This window comes from Penaeus vannamei, chromosome 3 (genome assembly GCF_042767895.1).
Source record: "Penaeus vannamei isolate JL-2024 chromosome 3, ASM4276789v1, whole genome shotgun sequence".
NCBI classification, from domain to species: domain Eukaryota; kingdom Metazoa; phylum Arthropoda; class Malacostraca; order Decapoda; family Penaeidae; genus Penaeus; species Penaeus vannamei.
Window position 1 is genome coordinate 46,448,707 of NC_091551.1, and position 7,500 is coordinate 46,456,206.

At 37.5% G+C, this 7,500-nt stretch overlaps 1 protein-coding gene across 1 annotated transcript in view; it reads left to right on the top strand.

The window, feature by feature from the left end:
- The first annotated feature begins 541 nt into the window (after positions 1 to 541).
- Positions 542 to 7,500, top strand: part of LOC113805203 (atrial natriuretic peptide receptor 1-like) — a 427,681-nt gene continuing 420,722 nt past the window's right edge. The window contains exon 1 of the mRNA XM_070113817.1: positions 542 to 583. The gene's annotated coding sequence lies outside the window, so the exon portion shown is untranslated. The remainder of the gene's footprint in view (positions 584 to 7,500) is intronic.

Genomic DNA, 7,500 nt, shown 5'->3' on the forward strand with positions numbered 1-7,500 from the left:
TTTTTTACTTTTTTATTACGGTTATTCCCATGGCGGAAGTATCCGTTCTAAGAGCGCTTAGTTTTAAAAGTTTTTCAAAAAAAAAAAGAAAAAGAAAAAAAAAATAGAAATAAAAAATAAAAGATAAAATGTGTGTGTTTGTGTGTGCGGAAGTATCTGTTCTATGAGCGCTTCTAGTTAAAAAAAAAGTCTCACTCAAAAAAAAAAAAAAAAAAAAAAAATTGCCGTAAAGTAAATTCACACGAATACATATACAAACATTTTTTTTTTTTTTTGCATCCTCATTTTTCCTCAAACATTCACACATCCATCCCACGATCAATACCACACCGAACGTTACAATTAGAGAATCCTAGGTCAAGAGATAATACAGTCTATGAGATGCTAGGTCACGCATATGCTAATCAGCTTCATATGCTAATGAGGTTACTTAATCCTTCTTATGAATCCTTTCTCTTCTGTCCCCTTCCTTTTAGCGTCCACCGTCTCAGCTCCTTGGATCAATGATGGGCTGCTAATTAATTATTATTATTTTTTTTTCACAGGAGGTACGGCGGGATCACAGCTGATTCGGCTTTCGTGGGTGAGTAATACGAATAAAATTAGTTATTTATGTTGTTATTGTCGTTGTTGTTGTTGTTGTTGTTATTATTATTGTTTTATCATAATTATTGCTATTATTTTTGTTATTATCGTCTTTGTTGTTGATGTTGTTTTGTTTTTTCTATCATCATCATCATCATCATCATCATCATCATTATTATTATTATCAGTATTATTATGATTATCATTATTATTATCATCATCATTATTATTATCAGTATTATTATAATTATCATTATTATTATCATCATCATTATTATTATCATTCTTATTATTATTATTATTATCCTTCTTATTATCATTATCATTAATCGTTCATTGATTATTGAATCTTTCAGTATCTAATCATTCCCTCTTTATATGATTCTCAATTAGCTATAAATCTTAACTAATTATAAATCTATATTTATCACACTTCCTAATTACTTATAATTCTTCTCACATCTATTCATCTCCCTTTATGATTTTTTGATTAATAAAAAACCTTAATTAATCATATTTCTTCCAAAATCTTTTAATTTCCACTTATGATTCATAACTTATTCCAGTTCTTTTCACTTCCCCTTTTTATTCTTCCTCCACTCTAATTCATCTATTTATTCCTCCATTCTATTTATTCTCCATTCACCTATTCCTCATTCAACACATTTTTTCTCCTTCATTATCAATCCTCTATCAGCAAAATGGAACAGAAAGGACAACACACACGGGATTCTAAGAGGAAGTCTTGTAGGGTTTCAGGTTCTGAAGGTTTAAGATCCTACAGGTTTCAGGTTCTGAAAGGTTCAGGTCCTACAGGGTTCAGGTTCTACGGGTTTCAGGTTCTGAAAGGTTCAGGTCCTACAGGGTTCAAGTTCTGAAGGGTTCAAGTCCTACGGGTTTCAGGTTCTGAAAGGTTCAGGTCCTACAGGTTTCAGGTTTTGAAGGGTTCAGATTCTACAGGTTTCGGGTTCTGAAGGGTTCACGTCCTACAGGGTTCAAGTTCTGTAGGGTCAGGTCCTACAGAGTTCAACTTCTGAAAGTTTAAGATCCTACAGGTCTCGGGTTCTGAAGGGTTCACGTCCTACAGGGTTCAAGCTCTGTAGGATTCACGTCCTCCAGGGTTCAAATTCTGAAGGCTTAAGATCCCACAGCTTCCAGACCCTACAACACTCAGACCCTACGGAGTCCAGGTGTTCAGCAGCCAAAGAGCGCGAGAGAATTGGATAGATCCGGGCGGGGATGAAGCCAGCTTAAAGGACACACGCCTCTAAATCCTTCAGTAAAAGGGGGTACTCCTGAAAGTGAGATATTGCTGTTGATGGATGGGACGAGGGGGTGGAGAGGCTTGTCGAGGGCTTGTGAATTGGTTAGATGGAGAGGGAAGGGGGAGAGGAGAGGGAGAGAGGGAGGGAAGGAGAAGGAGAGGGAGAGAAGGAGAGGGAGAGGGAAGGAGAGGGAGAGGGAGGGAGGAGGAGAGGGAGGGAAGGAGAGGAGAGAGAGGGAGAGGGAGAGAGGGAGGGAAGGAGAGGGAGAGAGGGAGGGAAGGAGAGGGAGAGAGGGAGGGAAGGAGAGGGAGGGAAGGAGAGAGAGAGGGAGGGAAGGAAGGAAAGAGAGAGGGAAGGAGAGGGAGATAGGGAGGGAAGGAGAGGGAGAGAGGGAGGGAAGGAGAGAGAGAGAGGGAGGGAAGGAGAATGGAAGAGGGAGGTAAGGAGAGAGAGAGAGGGAGGGAAGGAGAGGAGAGAGGGAGGGAAGGAGAGGAGAGACGGAGGGAAGGAGAGGAGAGAGGGAGGGAAGGAGAGGAGAGAGGGAGGGAAGGAGAGGAGAGAGGGAGGGAGGCAGAGGGAGAGAGGGGGGAAGGAGAGGGAGAAAGGGGAGAGGGAGAGGGGGGGGAAGGAGAGGGAGAGGGAGAGGAAGGGAAGGAGAGGGAGGAAAGGAGAGGGAGAGGGAGGGGAGGAGAGGGAGAGGGAGAGGAAGGGAAGGAGAGAGAGAGAGAGGGAGGGAAGGAGAGGGAGAGAAGGAAAGGGAGGGAAGGAGAGGGAGAGGAAGGGAAGGAGAGAAGGAAAGGGAGGGAAGCAGAGGGAGAGAGGAAGGGAAGGAGAGGGATAAGGAGGGAAAGAGAGGGAGCGGGAAGGAAGGAGAGAGAGAGGGAGGGAAGGAGAGAGAGGAGGAGGGAAAGAGAGGGAGAGGAAGGGAAGGAGAGGGAGAGGAAGGGAAGGAGAGGGAGAAGGAGGGAAGGAGAGAGAGAGGGAGGGGAGGAGAGAGAGAGGGAGAGAAGGATAGAGAGAGCAAGCGAAGGAGACAGAGAGAGATAAAGAGAGAAGAGAGAGAAGAGACAGAGAGAGACAGATAGACAGACAGATAGAGACAAAAACAAACAGACAGACAGACAGATAAATAAAAAACACGGCCCCACATCCCCGCATTTTAACACTGCGAATAAAATATTATTAATAAACTGAAAAGTAAAAAAATCTCACATTAAACATATTAGACATGAAAGATAACATGTCATGCGATATGAAAGTGAAATGAAGTGATAAGAGCTGCTCTTAGATATATTTTTTCTTTTTAATTTCTCGTGAGAAGAGAAGACGACGGTATACATGCATGTGTGTGTTTTGTCTGTATATCTGTATATACGTATGTATGTTTGTATATATGTCTACCTGCCTGTCTGCCTGTATGTGTGTATGTATATATGTCTGTAAATGTGCGTTTACGTATATATGTACGTAAATGCACACACACACAGACACACACACACACACACACACACACACACACACACACACACACACACACACACACACACACACACATATATATACATATATACATATACATACATACATACATACATACATCACACACAAACGAATAAAAATGTACACACACACATCCACATGTATATATTATGCAAATCAAATGAGAACCAAAAGGACCAAGAGACACAATCCTCTGACGGCTGGCGACTGTATCAAGATGTCCGTCACTTGGCAACACTGCTGCTGAATCTCTCGAAGGGGAATTGGATGCTGTTTCAGTGCGGAGATCGAGTTCTTTGTCTTATTTTTTCTTAGGGGGAGGGGGGAGGAAGGAGGGAGGGAGGGGAGGGGGAGGAGGGAGGGAGGGGGAGGGAGTGGGGGAGTGGGAGGGAGGAAGAGAGGGAAGGAGGGGAGGAGTGGGGGAAGGGAGGGAGTGGGGATTGAGGGGGAGGGAGGGAGGGGAGGGAGTGGGGAGGGGGGGAGGGAGGGGGAAGGAGGGGGGAGGAAGGAGGGAGGGAGGGAGTGGGAGGAGGAGGGGGAGGGAGGGGGAGGGGGTGGGGAGGAGGGAGGGAGGGAGGGAGTGGGAAGGAAGGAGGGAGGGGGAGGGGGATGGAGGGAGAAGGAGGGGGAAGGAGGGGGAAGGAGGTAGGGGGAAGGAGAGGGAGTGGGAGTGGGGGAGGGGGAGAGGAAGGGAGGGAGGGGGAGGAGAGGGGGAGGTAGGGAGGGAAGGAGGGTGAGGGGGGTGGGAGGGGTGGGAGGGGGGGTGGGGGAAGGAGAAGGAGGGAGGGGGAAGGAAGGAGGTAGGGGAAGGAAGGAGGGAGGGGGAAGGAGGGAGGGGGAGTGGGGGGCGGAGTGGGAAGGAGGGAGGGAGGGGGAGAGGGAGTGGGGGAGTGGGGGTGGGAGGAGGGAGGGGAAAGGGGGAGGAGGGATGGAAGGGGAAGGAGGGGGGAGGGAGGGGGAGAGGAAGGGAGGGAGGGGGAAGTAGGGAGGGGGAAGGAGAGGGAGTGGGAGGGGGGAGGGGGAGAGGAAGGGAGGAAGGGGGAAGGAGAGGGGGAGGGGGTGGGGGAGGGAGTGGGAAGTAGGGAGGGAGAGGGACGGAGGGAGGGGGAGGAGGGAATGGGAAGTAGGGAGGGAGGGAGGGGGAGGGGGAGTGGGGGGGGGAGGGGGAAGGAGGGAGGGGGGGGGAGAGGGAGAGGGGGAGAGGGGGTGGGGGAGGGATGGAGGGACTGGGAAGGAGGGAGGGGGAAGGGGGAGGGGGGAAGGAGGTAGAGGGAGAGGAGGGAGAGGGAAGGAGCGAGCGAGGGGGAAGGAGGGAGGGAGAAGGAAGGAGGTAGGGGAAGGAGGGAGGGAGACGGAAAGGGAGGGGGAAGGAGGTAGAGGGGGAAGGAGGTAGAGAGAGAGAGAGAGAGAGAGAGAGAGAGAGAGAGAGAGAGAGAGAGAAAAGAGAGAGAGAGGGAGAGAAAAGAGAGAGAGAGAGAGAGAGAGAGAGAGAGAGAGAGAGGGAGAGAGAGCAGTGTATGCGTAAATAAGTAAAACGAATGAGTGCATTTTTTAGAAACCCTTGTTATCTATCTATTTACCTATATAGCTGTCTATCAATCAATCAGTCTATCTACATCTATCTTTCTATCTCTATGTCTATCTATCTACCTATCTACCTATCTATCTCTATGTCTATCTATCTACCTATCTATCTACCTATCTATCTCTATGTCTATCTATCTATCTACCTCTAAATCTATCTAACTCTAAATTTACCTATCTCTAAGTCTATCTATCTCTAAATCTATCTATCTGTCTACCTACCTATCTCTTTATCTATCTATCCATCAGTTCACCACGTATTTACACCAGTCTACCTTTTCACCAACCTACCACGTCTCCACTTCCCATTTTCTATAACACCCTCCCCCCACCCCCACCCCACCCCGCCCCACGCTCTCTCCCCACATCACATCCGTATTGACGAAACTGATTCCACATTCCGCGATTGAGATTCTCGTCACGCCCACGCACGCCCACAAATACACACACAGAGGCGCCAGGATCCTTCCTAGCAAACGTCTTTACATACACAGCTAATGATATGCAGGATTTCGCACCAAGGCACTTAGCTCTTTGCAAAGTTGACTAACAAAGTAAGAGCATGACTTTGACTCATGCATATGCACTTTCGTCGAGATTCGTGCAAGTTTCGAAGGGGGGGAAATAGTAAGTAAATAAAAGTAAATAAGATAAAAATAAATGATAAATAGTAAATAAGATAAAGATAAATAATGAATAATAAATAAGATAAAATAGTAAGTAAAAAATAGTAAACAAAATAAAAGTAAGTAAGTAATAGTAAATAAGATAAAAATAGATACTAAATAGTAAATAAAATAAAAATAAATAATAGATAGTAAATAAAATAAGAATAAATAATAGATAGTAAATAAGATAAAAATAAAAATAATAAATAGTAAATAAGATAAAAATAAATAATAAATAAAATAAAAATAGATAATGAATAGTAAATAAAAGAAAAATATATAATAAATAGTAAATAAGATAAAAATAAATAATAAATAGTAAACAAAATAAAAATAAATAATAAATAATAAATAGTAAATAAGAAAAATGAATAATAAATAGTAAATAAGATAAAAATAGATAATAAATAGTAAATAAAATGAAAATAAAGAATAAATAGTAAATAAAATAAAAATAAATAATAAATAGTAAATAAGATAAAAATAAATAATAAATAGTAAATAAAATAAAAAATAAATGATAAATAGTAAATAAAAAAAAAATAAACAATAAATAGTAAATAAGATATAAGATAAATAATAAATAGAAAATAAGATAAAAATAAATAATAAATAGTAAACAAAATAAAAATAAATAATAAACAATAAATAGAAAATAAGATAAAAATAAATAATAAATAGTAAGTAAAATAAAAATAAATTATAAATAGTAAATGAAATAAAAATAAATACTAAATAGTAAATAAGATAAAAAAATAATAAATAGTAAATAAGATAAAGATAAATAAAAAATAGTAAATAAGATAAAAATAAATAATAAATAGTAAATAAAATAAGAATAAATAATAAATAGTAAATAAAATAAAAATAAATAATAAATAGTAAATGAAATAAAAATAAATAATAAATAGTAAATAAAATAAAAATAAATAATAAATAGTAAAAAAAAAATAAATAGTAAATAAGATAAAAATGAATAATAAATAGTAAATAAGATAAAATAGTAAGTAAAAAATAGTAAACAAAATAAAAGTAAGTAAAAAATAGTAAATAAGATGAAAATAAATACTAAATAGTAAATAAGATAAAAATAAGTAATAAATAGTAAATAAAATAAAAATAAATAATAGATAGTAAATAAAATAAAAATAGATGATAAATAGTAAATAAGATCAAAATAAATAATAAATAGTAAATAAGATGAAAATAAATAATAAATAGTAAATAAAATAAAAATAAATAATAAATAGTAAATAAGATAAAAACAAATACTAAATAGTTAATAAAATAAAAATGAATAATAAATAGTAAATAAAATAAAAATAAATGATAAATAGTAAATAAGATAAAAATGAATAATAAATAGTAAATAAAATAGAGATAAATAATAAATAGTAAATAAAATAAAAATGAATAATAATTAGTAAATAAAATAAAAATAAATACTAAATAGTAAATGAAATAAAAATAAATAACAAATAGTAAGTAAAATAAAAATAAATACTAAATAGTAAATAAAATAGAAATAAATACTAAATAGTTAAGAAAATAAAAATGAATACTAAATAGTAAATAAGATAAAAATAAATAATAAATAGTAAATAAAATAAGAATAAATAATAAATAGTAAATAAAATAAAAATAACTAATAAATAGTAAATAAGATAAAAATAAAAATCATAAATAGTAAATAAGATAAAAATAAATAATAAATAGTAAATAAAATAAAAATAAATAATAAATAGTAAATAAAATAAAAATAAATAATAAATAGTATATAAGATAAAAATAGATAATAAATAGTAAATAAAATAAAAATAAATAATGAATAGTAAATGAAATAAAAATAGATAATAAATAGTAAATAAAATGAAAAAAATAAATAGTAAATAAAATAA